Source organism: Lissotriton vulgaris, chromosome 1_1, assembly GCF_964263255.1.
Source record: "Lissotriton vulgaris chromosome 1_1, aLisVul1.2, whole genome shotgun sequence".
In the NCBI taxonomy this organism is placed as follows: Eukaryota; Metazoa; Chordata; class Amphibia; order Caudata; family Salamandridae; genus Lissotriton; species Lissotriton vulgaris.
This window is the reverse complement of record NC_141685.1, coordinates 804,303,847-804,319,878: the sequence shown is the minus strand read 5'-3', so window position 1 is coordinate 804,319,878 and position 16,032 is coordinate 804,303,847. Positions and strand designations below refer to the sequence as shown.

The window sequence follows — 16,032 nt, the reverse complement described above, 5'->3', positions numbered from 1 at the left end:
CCTGGGAGCCAATGCAAGGTGCCCAGGTGGGTGCGTACACTACGCCTAGAGGACAGACCCAATAACAGTGTGGCTGCCGAGTTTTGGACTACTTGCAATTTCTTGGCAAGAAAACCCGGACTACCAACCAGAAGGGCATTGGCATAGTCCAGGCTGGACAAGATCAGGGCTCGGACCACAGTTTCTTTGGCACTTCTAGGCAGAAGGGGAAGAAACTTCCTCAGGATTTTCAAAGTGCCAAAGCAGGTCCCTGCCAACTTCTTCACCTGTGTTGAAAAGTTCAAATTTTCATTGAACCAGACGCGAGATTTTTTACAGCACTTTTTTCCGCAATGGGCTGGGGAAAACCAGGAGGCCGCAGCCTTTCTCTGAAATCCGCAGAGAAAGAGCCAATCAAAAGCACCTCAGATTATCCTTTGTTACACTTCAGCAGGGCATTCGCAAGCCAGTGAAAGACAGAAGACAGACAGTGTTGCGCAGCCACGACAGAGTCATCCTCCTTGCTCCAGGAAAACAGAAGCTGAGTATCAACAGCGTATGCCATCACTTTGGCCCCTAATGACTCCGCAAGATAGACCAGCGGAGTCACATAGATGTTAAAAAGAAGGGGGATAAGTGATGACCCCTGCGGCTCGCCGGTTGTCACCTGCATAGGCACGGAGGCACACAGGGGGAGCCAGACTTACTGCGACCGGCCTTCCAAGAAGGACCTGATCCACTGCAGAGTCGAACCAGAAATACCTATTTCTGAAAGGCGATCAAGGAGCAGGGAGTGGGGCACAGTGTTGAATACTGCCGAGAGGTCTAGAGAACCAAGGCTGCTCTCCCGCCGGCATCCAAACACTCCTGGATCGCCTCTGTCACCTCCAACAATGCTGACTCCATTCTATACGAGGCACAGATTGCGCCGGATGAAGCAGGCCTGAAGCTTCTATATAGTTGGTAAGTTGAGATGTGACCACCTTCTCGCAGACCTTAGCCAAGCTTGGCAAAAGCGAGATAGGGTGGTAGTAACAGAGGGTCAAGCGACGGCTTTTTGAGAAGGGGAAGAATCAGCGCCTGTTTCCACGACATTGGAACGAACGCGTCGCGAAGCGACATGTTAACCATTACATTCACCTCTGGATTAATAGTATCCGCCACTTCGGACAGAAGCCTGGCCGCACACAGGTCATTAGGGGATCCCGATTTTAGTGCCTTAAGGATTCTGAGAGAGCTGGGCAGATCGACAGGCCTAAACGTGGAAAAAATGGAGGCAGATTCTGACACCAGCTTCCCTAATGGGGTCCTAGGAAGCTTGTTTCCGGTCCAGGGAAGGCATGGCTTGGCAGTTGGGGCTGGACGGTTCCCATGAGGCACAGTGTCAGACTTATTTGCATATGGCCATGTCTTAACTGGGGTGGCAGAGTGGGCTAAAGAACGGTGATGGATTAAACCCAGATCTGTTGACTGGGTGTGAGTGTTTGATTGGTTCAGATGCTCAGTCCATCACCCCCCTCTTTTGTACCGCTTTGTTTGCCATAAGTTGGCAGGGTATGCTCAGACGTGAGTCCCTTGCTCACTTTGCCACTGGATTCAAGCAAGCCTGGCTGAAGACGGCTGTAATGCCATAAACCGGTCCTAGGAAGCTTGTTTCCGGTCCAGGGAAGGCATGGCTTGGCAGTTTGGGCTGGACTGTTTCCATGAGGCACAGGGTCAGACTGATTTGCATATAGCCATGTCTGAACTGGGGTAGCAGAGTGGGCTAAAGAATGGTGATGGATTAAACCCAGATCTTTTGACTTGGTGTGAGTGTTTGATAAATTTTGTTTGCTTGGTATATTTACTTAAGGTTTTAATTTATTCGTTGGTTCAGTTGTCCACTTTGCCTTGTGTGTGTCTCTAATTTAGATTGGTATAAAAGTCTGACCCTACTGAAGCTAGACCTTTCCTATCAATGATAACCTTAGCAAATTAAATCTGCTAGGTATAAAACAGGGACTCAACACCTTTTTCTAAGTTAACTATCCCCCTCCCTGCGATAAATTTCAGGGGTACCTCCTCTTGTTATCACTCTTCTTTCATAAAACCATCTTCCACCTGAGTCATCAATTTGGATTTATCTCCCGTTTCCCGCCCTTTCCCTCTTCTTTCCGTTCTCATTCTTTCTTCTCCGCACTCCTTTTTCTTTACACTTGTCTCCCCTTTCTCCCGTTCGTGCCCTCCCTTCTCTTATTTTCATTTACAATTTTATCTTCACGCTGCCTCATCCTTTCAGCTCAACTCATAAACCCCACCTTGAACGCGGTCGTTCTATCGACTCTCCCCATTTTATTTTTCCCTTTCTTTCAGACCTATAGTAAATGTTCATCTCTTTTTCTCTGGATACTACCTCTGCTGAAGAACCACTCTTAACCCCCCCCCCCCCCCCCCCCCCCACCCCCGCGCAAATGGTACATACCTGGACATATGCTCGGGTCTGCTTCTCACGTTTTAAAACATCTTTGAAGAAAAAAAACGTATATCAACGTTTCTCTCTTGTTTCCTAAAACAGACCAAGTCCCTGCATTTTTGTGCTTTTGGGAGCATAGACGGGAGGGGTGGGTGGAGCTGGGAGCATTCTCCGTCCAAGGAGGGGCTGCGTAGCTGACACCAAGGGACGAGTGAGCTCTCTGGCAGCCAAGGGAACACCCAGTGCCCCCATTGGCTCTCCGCCCTGGTCAGAGGAGATTTAAGTACCCCATAGACAGGGTGTCCGCGCAAACCGGATAACGAATCCCCGGTGCAGACAAGAAGCGCCGGCACTGGGAGGTGGGCACAAACTCCCGGGAGCCAGTCTGCCATTCACCTGAGCGGTAAGGTCAAGGGTCATACTTTTTTAAAATTAAGACTTACATTTAGATTCTATTCATAAATGTGACTTAACATCAATGCTTACTCGGTGTCTATTCACTCTCGGGGTTGGAGGGAACTAAGCACAGGGTGCTTAATTTGAAGAGGACCACACGGTTCGCTCAAGTAGGCAAGCCTGGATCAGAACCTGGATGCCAGAGTCAACATTTAGCCACCAGGCGTACTTTATGTAGAGAAATGTATGTCATTTTCGTTACTCTCCTTCCTGTGGTCGGTCGTATGAACAATATTTTCCAATCAGTAGTCTACGTTTTTAAAAATGTTGTGATAGGAGATTGTTGACAGCGTAAATTCGCTCCTCTCTGAATGACATGTCTTATCATTACTTTACTTACTTGAATATTACGAATGTTGTTACACATATGCGGTTATAGGGCAGAAACAACTCCTTATAAATTAGAAAATGTAAATTTCAGATTACATATTCATATCAGCTCTTTTTACATGTAGTCCGTGCTTTTTCACTGGATGCTGGACTGGTAGGACGTGAAAGGCTGGATCTAAATTGGGGTGGCATGGTGAGCAAAAAACGATGGATTTAACCCAGCTCTGCGACTAGGGCTGTTCAGCATTCTGTCCATCATCTTTGTGTGCTGCTGAAGTCAGTAGGATGAAAAAACGATATTTAAAAAGTTAGAAAAAATAGTTATTACATACATTCCTATGCGTGTCGTCCCGTAATTCAGTATTTGTTCAGCGCCACGAACAGCTATACCTGTTTCATAGCGCTTCACGGCACGAAGTGCCTATCAAGAGACACGGATAAACGTGTTCCATGTTTATCCATCGTGAAGTCATCACCACGAATTGTTGACCACACATGCATTAGCAATAGTGTTTCTATGGCATAGAACAAAAAAAATCGTTTCAAGGCGCTCGAATAATAGATTGCACAATGACGGAGCTCATTGGAAGTGCTGCTTTTATCCTACTGGGAAGGATTGAAATCTGAGTTGATAGATTTGGCCGTGAGATCTCTCAAAAGGGTCTGGGAAGCAGGAGCTCAACCCGCTGAACTATCTTCTTAAAAAAAATCGGTGGGGGAGAGCGGGGACGGGGGACTGAGGTGGAACAGTGCACACGGGCAGCTGGGAGAAGAGCATTCCTCTTCTGAAAAACACAGAGCTTCTGAACCTTGCTGGGCATTAGTCATGGGTAAAGTTGGTAAATGTCACCTCTTCCTCGAACAAAAACACCCTTTCTTCCTTTTTATCTGCATGCGCAATTCAAAGCCTCGTTCCTCCCCATGACACATCTGCAGAAAGACTCGCAACCAAAATCAGCTCTAGTGCAGATTTTTTAAAAATATAAAATCTGCTTTTAAATATGCACGAGACTTTTTTTCTTGAAAATACAATTCTTTAGAAAACATTGGCACCCAAAAACGTGGCAAGCACCTGTCACCTATAGGATTGGAAGCACTCATGGGATTGGAAGAAACAGAACCTGTCACTTCAGGACTGAAGCACTCATAGGATTGGCTGAAAGATGCCTGCCTGTCACCTCAAGGATTGGAAGCGCTCGGAAAAATACAGAGCCTCTCACCTCCGGGACTTAAGCGCTCTTGGCCCTGGGATTGGGTGAAAGATACAGAGCCGGTCACCTCAAGACTGAAACGCTCATGGGATTGGGTGAAAGATACAGAACCTGTCACCTCAGGACGGAAGCGCTCATGGGTTTGATTGGCAGAAAGATACCTAGCCTGTCACCTCCAGGACTGGAAGCGCTCGAGTTTGGCAGAAAGATACAGAGCCTGTCACCTCAGGACTGAAGCGCAAATGGGATTGGGTGAAAGATACAGAGCCTGTCACCTCCGGAATGAGGCGCTCATGGGATTGGGTGAAAGATACAGATCCTGTCACCTCCGGAATGAGGCGCTCGTGGTATTGGGGGAAAGATACAGAGCCTGTCACCTCAGGACAGAGACACTCATGGGATTGGGTGAAAGATACCTAGCCTGTCACCTCCAGGACTGGAAGCGCTCGAGATTGGCAGAAAGATACAGAGCCTGTCACTTCAGGACTGAAGCGCAAATGGGATTGGGTGAAAGATACAGAGCCTGTCACCTCAGTAATGAGGCGCTCATAGGATTGGATGAAAGATACCAGAGCCTGTCACCTCAGGACAGAGACGCTCATGGGATTGGGGGAAAGATACAGAGCCTGTCACCACCGGACGGAAGTGGTCATGGGATTAGATGAAAGACAACCTGTCACCGCCAGGATGGGAAGCACTCGTGGGATTTGCAAAAAGATACAGAGCCTCAGAGCTTTAAGTGGGATGTAAAAACTGGGAGGGTCAAAGGGGCGTGGCCAATGTAATAAAGGTCGTGGCTTAAAACACCTACGCTAAAAATCCGTGCTTAGCATATTGTGCCGCCCGACTTGTATTTTGCTGTTTCTGTCATTGCATCCAGATATATGTTACAACACGTAACATCATACCTACAACAAGTCAGGACTATTGGCTTTGTCAATGGTTGTTAGTTGCATAAGATAAATAAGCAGCAACTATGGCTTGTATATAATATTGAAAAAGCTTCCACTTAAAGCCCTGGTGACACCACGACAATGTTGCTGCTCCTGAGTTTCAAAAATAGAAGGGAAATCGAGAGAGAAAAGGACTCTTTAAAGGATCTCCCTTCCCCTACAAGCTCACCTGGCATGACGTCATGCCACAACTTCTCCACTAGTGAGAAGTGAGCAGTGTGAGTACGCCCACATGATGTGCCTGCTGTCACTGCAGTCCAGAAGAAAACGGACAGGGCACAAAATAGAGTCCGATACAGACCCGTTTCGAGGCCCCCTTTAAAAAACTGCTGGTGCTCAGCACCGGTGAGACCCGGCCCACTTAAAGCCCTGCAGAGCCTCTCACCTCCAGAACTGGACTGGAAGCGCTCATAGGACTGGGAGTGGATGGGATTGGTTGGGAGATTCAGAATCTGCCTCCGCTTCAATTGGAAGTATTTATGGGCTTTGCAGGTTGATGGCGAGTGTGTCTCCTTTAGGGCTGGATCTTTCGTGGGGTTGTCATAGGGATACAACCTTACAGTCCTGTCCCCTCTCAGATGAGAAGGGCTTGTCTGATAGGTTGAGGATAAAGGGATTGTCAACCCTAGAGTATGAAGGGCACAAGGGATTCACAAAGGGATATAACACCAGTCACTTCTAGGATCAGAAGGGCTCACAAGATAGGCAGAGAACTACAAAACCTGTTACTTTTAGGATCAGAAAGGTTCATGTGGTGCGTATAGGGCTACAAAACTTGCCAGGTTTAGGGCTTGGTCTCCCAAGGGATTAGCAAAGGGGTTCAGAGTCTGTCTCCTCTAGGTTCCAAAGAGAGCACCGAATCAGGGTCCGGGTTTGGTAGATATTGAGACTGCCAAAGACATGGGTACCGTGACAGAGCAATAAAAGTCTCTCGCCACCAAGCAGAGTGGCTTTGAGGATTAGCACACAGCCGCCAAGCTTGCCTTTCTAGGACCCCAGAGGTTCATGGGACTGGCCAGGGTTTATACATCCTGCCAGGATCCAGATGGGAACCCAAAGCAGCCCTGGCAATTTTCTCGGACCAGTCCCTGGTGAAGCATTGCCTGGCCCAGGGAGGCTGGAAACGCTTGCTTGCTGCTTTTGTTACTGGAGGCCGATGTTACAGCACTGCTACAAAACTGCCCCATGTAACAAAGCACCACCACTGCTAAAAAAAAAGGCCTGCTCACTGTTCCAGCCTCCCGGGGAAATGCCCGGTACGGCGAGTCCGGCCCTGGAGCCTGCCACCTCTATGATTGGAAGGACACAGACATATGAAGCCTACAGGAGTAAAGAGGGCCAGTTCCAATGCCTGTAACCTTCAGTACATGGTCGTACCAGGGAACTAGCAAAGGAACAGAGAGCCTGGCACCTCCAGGACAGAATGTCTTCAAGGATTGGCTCCGACATACCAATCCTGTCACCTCAAGAGCTGAAGAGGTGCAAATCTGCCACATCACGTATGACAGTCTTAGACACATGGCACAGGAATAAATGCCTGCCACCCCTAAGACTGGATGTTTTTTTGGGAGATGAGAACAAGAACAGAAAGTCTGTCACCATAAGCGGGGACTGGAGCAGTGGACTGGCTGAAGATTCAAAGCCTGTCACACCTTTGTCTAGATTGAGGGGGGGTGTGGAGGTAATTTCCTTTCTTGCACAAGTGACTATGGCAGACTGGCTACGCCGCTGGTACCAACCCTCTGGGCTGTGCGTTCCTTGAAATGGCAGGCTTTCCAGTCTTGTGCCAGCCTTCTGAGCCAGCCACTCATAGGACTGGTTGGCCCAGGTTGATTAGTAGAGGAGGAGAGGAATCATCTCCCCAGAAGACTGGCACAGTAATAGGGATCCTGTCACCTCTACAACTGGGCGGGGCAGTAGATTGGAACAGAGGTATAGAGCATGTCAACTCGGGACCGGATGGCGTCGGTGGCTTAGCAAAGAAATAGAGAGCCAGTCACTTCAAGGGCTTTGAATACTGGAACAGGGAACAGAAATGCGAGTTCTACAGCTTGATGGATCAATAGACAAGGCCCTAGCTTCCCAGAGGGGGACGGGGGGTGTTTGGGCTATTAAACCCCCCCCCGCCCCCATTAAATATATTTTATGAAAAATTGTTGGGTGCAAGTGGTTTCAATCGAGTCAGGTGAAGCGCCTCACCAGAGATTTTTACACTTAGACAAAAATGCACATACACACACAATCCCTCTCTCTGTTTTGGGAGTCTTCAAAAATGTTGGTTATTTTTAGTAATCTTATCAATCTGCATTCCTCTTCCTTTCCACTGCACCTTAAGCCCCTCTCATGCACCCTCTTAGTTGTATAATGTACTTTAACACTAAATGCCAGCGAGATTGTTGGAAAATCTGAAACTCAACCCCCATGCCCCCCCACCCCCCCAATCTAACTGATCAAGTTATCCCCCTGTCAATGGATGAGCAAAGGAACAGAAAATCTGTCTAAGGTTTAACTTGTTTAAAAAAAAATTACCCACGGTCCAAAGATTTTCTTGGGAGGGTGCTGCTGGTACCGCCACTATTCTTCTGGAACTTTCTCTGACGCAGTTCCTCTCAGCCCTATTGCTATGTACAGGCATCCTTCTACAGACAAACCAATGCATACATTACTTGTTGCTATTTGTTTCAAATGAGCAGTAGTATCCATCATCCCAAGGGGGCTCCATGTTTGTTGAGAGTTTTCTTTAGCTTTTCTTTTTTTTGTGGTCTGCATTTATTGTACAGGTACTAGAATTTACTGAAACATACATGTCGGCATAGGACAGTTGCCTGCCAAGGTCACCTTGAGAGCTCTTATTCGTTTAGATGGGGTTCTATATATTTAGCTATTCCAATGACCGACCCCACAGCAGAGGCACACTGCTGCAAATCCAGCAGTACATTGGTTCACAGTCAGCAGCCAATGGCACGCACGTGAGCCAATGGTTCTCCCAGCATGATAGTTTGTGAGGCCTATGAGAACTCTTGCATGCCACGGCCGCCACTGCCCATTGCCACGGCAGCAGCAACATCCTTGAAATGAAGGTGCGTCATAAAAACAGACGATAGATTTCAGCCTCTGTCCATAAGCCAGTGACAAAAATTCATAACGAAAAAGGACGCCCCGCCCAGCCTATCCCGCAGAACGTGAGGGGACCTCAGGCATCTCACATCTGAACTCACGTAATTTAGAGTGCTCTCAAAAGCAAGAACAGAAAATGAAGCACTGCGAAATAAAATATTTGCCCAGAATTACGCAATTAGGTCATGTGGGGAATGGGATGCCTACATAAATCTGAAGGGCCAGATTTACAAACCCCTTGCGCCACTTTTGCATCACTTTTAATATGGGAAAAGTGACGTAAAAGTGGCGCACGGGGCTTGTAAATCTGCCCGAAGTTTTTTAAATATCAGATTGTGCAATTTAACCATTAGATGAACGCTGTTTCCCTTTCCTGATTTACATCAAAAGTGAACCTTTTCTCTTTAATTCTGGCGCATGAGAGTAGAACCTGGATGGCAGGCAGAAGAAGCCCCGGCTCATTTTGGGCTTGAGGGTCCAAGAGGCCCTCAAGCTGAGCCAGAGCCAGGCATGTGGCTCGAGCTGGGCTCGAGCTTTCAGTGGCACGCCCACCTCTACCTAGGTGCGACCTAAGGACTTGAGAAATTGTATTCCACAGTCCCAGGCGGAAGCCTTATGTTGTGTCCTCATTCATCATGATTTCTCAGCACTGAGGGACCTGCATACCGTGACGCAGTCCTTAAGTACCAATGGTACGAAGGGTCCTGGGGCCCACTTGCACGTTAGAAATCATAATCTTCTTGAGTAAAGGAGAAATTGCATTTCATCTGTTTACTTTTATTTTATTTCCTCATTTTCTCCACATACACTTGATATTATTATGCATAAGCCCTTGAACAATCTGCTCCAATAGCTCTGGCTACAGATTTCTTCCCTGACACCTTGTACTGCACATCCTATCACCCATTTCACAGGCAACTCCCCCCTCTGCTAATCTTAGATTTTTAAAAATCTTTTAAGGACCCTAGGAGCATACTGTAAGCGTTACATTGGATTTATTTTAATTTTATTGCTTTTTACATGTGTGTTTGATTTTGTTGTGAACAATAGGCAACTGGCCGGAAGTGTAAATAAAACAGAAATGAATTGGGGGTCGCCACACTGCATGGCCAAACTCCAACTGGTGTCTCTTGCTTAGAGACTCCAGCCATGTTGTCACCATTGACACGTGCACGTGGCCGCCATGTGGTTTCCTTAGTCTGGCCTGCGTGTCAAAAATCCAATAACTCAGTGTTCCCTGTCAACACAGGCCACGAAGCCGTATCCGTTCCGGAGAGCAAACATGTCTATCATGTCTCACTAGGTTAGCCTAAAATGGCGGAGCACCCCGTTTACGCACACATCTTGGGTATCATATTCTGTAAATTCAATACGACCGAGTAGAGCATTATACCGACACTGAACCACAAAGCCTGGCACAAAGTCTGCCAAAAACAGCCGCACGCCCGACCTACGCTGAGCGCTGTGGAAAGTAGAAGACTGACAGCGTCTGTCCGCGGCGTCAGCCGCACTGAGACCAGCAGGAGGCCTCGCCGCAGTCTTTGGCGCCTGTTTGTGCTTCTTCTGCAAAGAGAAGGCTTGCTCGAGGCCTGTTGCAGCGTCTCGGGGCTTAAACGTAGTCACGTCAGAATGTCTGCCCACCAGGGTGCTGTGGCTTCCTGTGAGTAGGGTGACCAGATCTTGAGAACCAAAAACGGAACATTTGGGGAAAATAGAAGAAGGACTACCATTTTTCATCCACGGAATGGCGCAGAATGACAGCTGTCATCAACATAGGATCACAGAAGATGCATTAAGAAAGTAAATACAATGTAATTTCTACAATCAAAATCATACCTATTAATTAAATTGCTTTCTTATAATAGTTTCTAACTAGCAAATCTTTAGAACACCCAAAAAGTGCCTCTCACTGTTTCAGTCAACCCCTTCTAAAAACCGGGACATGAGCCAAAATTGCCGAAATCTGCCCGGACAGCTGCGGAAAACTGGGACTGTCTGGGCAAATCCGGGATGTCTGGTCACCCTACCTGTGAGGCTCTGACTGCTTATCAAGGAAGGCACTGTAGCAGCACTCACACTCTCCTGCAGAGGGCACCCTTTTCAAGATTGATGACACCCTCAGGGCACTAAAAGCTTGAGCACTTCATCTTTACAGGCAAGAATACCTGCCTAATGCATCACCCAGGAGACTTTGAAAGCTTTAATACTTGCATTATCTCGCATGGGGGCACCAGTGCTTTGAGAGAATCCAGGGGTACATCGCCCTCAAGAGGAATTTAGGAACTCAGGCCTCATTTACAAGCCCCCTGAACTGCCAAAACGTCACTTTTAGTGACGGTCTGGAAGCTCTCACTGTAGGACCATATCTACAAGGCCAGGTAAAGCCACTCTGTGTGGTTTTTCATGGCCAGGTAGATATGGACTGAAGCAATGCAGCACAGTCCCCGTGTTGCCTCACCCTGAGATAGGGAGGCATGCCATGGGCGTTATGGTGGGTGTTCCCACATAACACCCATGACACTCGGCACAGTCCTAGATTTACGTGATTGTGTAAGTCTGGGAATGCGTCAAAAGCCTATGCCTTCCCAGGGGTGAGCTTGGGGAAGCACAACGAGGAGAAATAAAAACATTTCTCAGAGTTTTTTCCTCTTTTTATGTGTGCTGGTGCTGCATTCTGCAGCGCACATAGAAAGAGCAAATAGCCTCCATTGATTATTTGTATGCCAAAACAATCACCCCTTTTATGCAGACACCCTTGCACTATGTCGCAAGGGTGACTGCGTTTGCGCATGGTAGTCATTTGTGCGCCAGCGCAGGGGGAAAGGACAGGAATGCACCATATTTGATGGATACAATGCTTTGCTGCTCCTTTCTTTTGATGTAGGGCAGCACAGCAGGAGCCTTGCAGCACCACCCTATGCCAAAATATTGCAAATGACACCCTGCGTTACTTAAACTCTTCTGCAGAGAGTATCATCCATGCTGTGTGTCACCCTCGGGGGACTTTTGAAGCTATAGTGTTTACACTACTTTATAGGGGCCACTGTGCTGTGATACCTGCCTTGTGACACATTTATGGGACTTTGGAAGCTCTGGTAATAACAGGCTCCTCCTGCTTGTGTTCTCCTGTTTATCTGCAGATGTGAGCTGCTCTCCTCAGGGAGATTTGGACAATACTGTGCTTATCTCATGTCCTCACCACCCAATTTGAAACCAGCTGTGCTATGATAGTGCTTAATTTGTATAAAGACATAAGTGCTGGTTCCCAAACGTTTTCTGAGGTAGGAGAAGTGCTTAATTTGAGCCGGTGCTTTCTGGTGCTCAGCACCAGTACTTAATTGGTTTTCGGTGCTCGGCACTGGCACCTAATTGTCAACAACATAATTAGAACAGTCTACCACATGGTGGCGCTGCTCATCTACTTTAGAGATGGGCAAAACAATGGCTGTTTATGACTACAATATACGGTAAAATAGTGTTAATACCTGCCTCCCCAGCCATTCCTTTAGCTTTGGGGACCTGGAATCATCTGCACTGTCGCATTTACATGGAAGAGAGAAAGTTAGTAATTGTTTTGGCAGCGATGTCAAGGGCGATGGGTGATGCAAGCCACAGTGGCCTCCTGGTCAGAGCCCTGGAATTTAATATTTTACAAACTAAGCATGTAAGGGTTGATCAGGAGGGGAGGCAGGCCTTACTAGCAGCTGCAGCTCCACTAGTACCTGGAGCCTCCGATCACCTCTCCCAGCTTCCCGCCCATCGGCTGTACAGTCAACCTCACCAGTGAGCAACATGTAATTCGCCAGGACTGAGAGCAGTTGTCTTACCTCTATTTTCATTGGGGATCATAGAATTAGAAGTAGGTCTGCCAATATAATCAAATGGTGAAGAATAGCTGTACTAACCTTTTAGTTTAGTAATTTGCTGCTCTGTTAAGCCAGCTCCTTGTGGGATATGGGCAACACCTCCACGTCCATAGAGCTCCCAGTTGGGTGCGGTGGACATGGAGATTACGTCCATTGACCCACCCTCTACTAGAGCGGCATGCTGCTGTGTGCTGATTCAGTGCCCCAGCCTTGTCACACCCCCCTGGGTCAGAGCAGAGGCGCAATCACATCATAGGCAGCCTGGTACCCAGGAAACCACTTCCTGGTTTCCCTGGGAACACATAGGGGGCTGAAAACAGCACAATTCTCTGCACTCCCAGGGCAATGACGTGAAAAAGAGGTGTTTTTTGAAAACGGAGAAATTCAGCTTCCAAACAATATCTCCCTTTCCCTGCAAAGCACCAGGCGATCACGGTAGGCTGTGGTTACGTGGCTCTTCCCGTAGACACCCTGGATTTTGTCAGTGGGAGCGGCACCTTGGGCACGGGCCAGTGCTCCCACACTTAACATCAGTAGACTTTCTCCACCCCCGGGGGCAGATGAGCGTGAACCCCACTAAATTCCAGGGATAAAAAAATAAATAAAACAAAGGAGTGGGTATGGCACAGCATACACAGGGCCATGCCCCACCCTAAAAAAGGAACTATAGTCTCTCAAAACTGCGCAACCTTAGGGACAGAAAGCTCACTAGAGACCAGGGAGCATTAAAAATAAATAAACAAAGGGATGGAGGCCATGCCCTCACTACAAAAGAGGTTTTACAGTCTTTCTGTCCCGTGCAGGACAGATGGGGAGTTTTCCCTCAATCTGCCCCCTTGGGGCACAAAGCCCACTAGACAGCAGGGATATTAAAAAAAAATGATAAAGAGGGGGTGACCCACCATGCACAGGGTCATGCCCTCACCCCAAAAGAGGGCACTGGGGTCTTTCTGCCTCCCTGGGGAAGGGTAGATTGAGGGGGTTCTCCCCTGTCTGCTCTCCAGGAGGTGGGACTGAAACCCACTGGACACCAGGGATAGTTAAAAAAGAACAAAGGGGTGAGAGGTTCCCACCATGTTCAAAGCCATGCCCTCACTCCATAAAAGGGCACAATAGTCTTTCTGCTCTCCTTGCCAGAGGATTGGGAGGTCTGTCCCCAGCCTGCCCTCCGGGGTAAGAGGTAGATAGCCCACTAGACACCAGGGAAAAAAACAAAGGGCATAGGCATCCCACTCTGACCTGGGAGGCTGCTCCACTTCAAAAGGAGACAGAATAGTCTTTTTGCCCCTCTGGGGGGACGATGCAGGTGATGATTCCAAATTCCACACCCCAGAAGAGCAGAAAGCCAATAGAAATCTGGGATTTTACATTTCTACAAAATAATGGGGTGCATGTGTCCCACCATAGCATGGTGCCATACCCCCCCAGCCCAAAATGGGCAAACCAGTCTTTCTGCCCCCCTGGGGAGGAGGGCAAGATAAAGGAGTTGCCTTCATTTTGCTCCAGGGCAGGATGCCCAGTAGACACCTGGAATTTCAAAATGGTGTCAAAACAAACAAAACGATAGGGACAGTATTCCCTGGCAACGAGCCATAACCCCATTCCGTAAGTGGCAATAGCCCAGGCTTTATCCCAATTGGGAAGGTATCACCAAATCTGGCCCAAGAGTGGGAGTAGTAAGCCCACTAAAACCAGGGATTTTACATTTGGACAAAAGAAAGAGGTTCTGGACGCCCCAACCTGGCATTGGACCATACCTCAACCCCAACAGGGATATCCAGTCTTTCTTTCCCCCTTTGAGGGGCAAAGAGGGGGTTTGCCCCTAATCTGGGTCCAAGAGGACAGAAAGTCCGGTAGCCCCTATGAATGTTAATATGGAGCCAAAAAAAACGAAAAGATGCAGTGGCCTACCCTGGCATGTTGCCACACCCTAACTAATAACCTCCCTGGTGTCAGATAGGAGAAGTTTGTCGTCACTGGGAGGATGCTTCATATCTACACCCCCAGAGAGGTTAAAAGCCCACTAGATACCTGGGATTGTACATGTGGGCAAAGAAAAGGGGTGTAGCTGTGCCACCCTGACATTGGCCAATCCCCCACCCAGAAGGGGCAACCCAAACTTTTTTGGCCCCTGTGCTGGGAGAGAAGGTATTTGCCCCAATTTTCTCCATGGAAGGGGGGCAGAATGACAATTGCTTGCCAGGAATATTGTTTTATGAAATAATGGAATGGGGCCAGGCCCATCCTGATACCAGGCCCCACCTCTGAAGTCTCAACAGTCTTTCTGCTAACCTGAGATCTAAAGCATTCCCATCCCAATGCCAAGCAAGAGAATGTTTCAACCCTTTAGGGTGCGTTTTTGTTACATATGGTGAAGCATAGTAGGGCAAAATCCCAATATCATTCCACTTGCATGTTGAATGGCTGTACATTTCAGGCTTCAGTCGCCGTCCCCTAGAGAAGTCTACCAAGCCCAGACACTTCTGAAAACTAGACACTGATGAGAGTCCAGGGTGGTATACATCAAATAGATCCCATAAAGCTTTCTTACCCACAATGCCCTGCAACCTCAAACTCTACCTAAAATCATACATTTTCCTTGCATTTCTGTGAAGTAAATGTCAAAAATCCACAGTGGTCCAGAAAATTCATACCGCCCAGCATTTCCTCACTTATCTCGATGAAAATACTACCTCACCTGTGTTGCTTTGCCTAGCACTCACACTGCAACAGTCCCCAAATCGCAACATGGAGACAACTTCAATTGGGATAGGTGCAGTAATAGGGCCCGGACTCATCTGCCACATAAGGAAACCTACCACTATAAGATATTTCTGAAAATTAGACATACAGGGGAGTCTAGAGTTGTGTGACTTGTGTATATGTAATTATATTTTCTTACCCACAATACCCTGCAAACCTCAAACACTGCCCATAATTGCAATGTAGAGGCATCATATTTTCCTGGCAAAAGACCAGATTTGGCATTGGGATAGCAGCAGTAATTGGGCCTGTACTTGGCCGCCACCTTTTGAAGCCTACCATATCCAGACATTTCTGAAAACATATACATCTAGGGGAGTACAGACGGTGTGCCTCGTGTGGATCCCACATTTTTTTTTACCCACAGTGCCCTGCACACCTAAAATGTTCCCTAAAAATCACACATTTTCCATTCATTTCTGGAATGTAAATTTCGGGAATCCCCCTCAGGGGCTCCCATCAACCTGGTGGAGCCATTCCTTGTTGCAGGCACAGTGCCCAGCTACACAAGTGGGGTAGTATTTTTATCGGTACAATTGGGGGAACGACAGGTGGTACGAATTTTGTGGATTACTGCAGATTCTGGTCAATTACTTCACAAAAATGCAAAGAAAATGCATGATTTTTGACAAAGATTGAGGTTTGGAGGGCGATGTAGGTACGAAAACATCATATGACTCACAAAATACACCACCCTGGATTTCACCGGCTGTTGAGCTTTCAGAAATGTCTAGTTTTGAAGGATTTTATGGGTTTTGGCCAAGCTAGTGTCAATAGTCCACACTTACCTAAGTACAAAAAAAGGCTTGACTATGAGTGGAAAAATGTGGTCCTTCCACGTTGTGTTTTGGGCTTTTTCCTGTCACTGGTTCTGGGCCTACCCCCACAAGTAGGGTACCATTTTT

At 47.6% G+C, this 16,032-nt stretch overlaps 1 protein-coding gene across 1 annotated transcript in view; it reads left to right on the top strand.

Annotated features, from left to right (window-relative positions):
• Positions 1-2,676: 2,676 nt before the first annotated feature.
• Positions 2,677-16,032, top strand: part of TNN (tenascin N) — a 157,783-nt gene continuing 144,427 nt past the window's right edge. The window contains exon 1 of the mRNA XM_086956638.1: positions 2,677-2,834. The gene's annotated coding sequence lies outside the window, so the exon portion shown is untranslated. The remainder of the gene's footprint in view (positions 2,835-16,032) is intronic.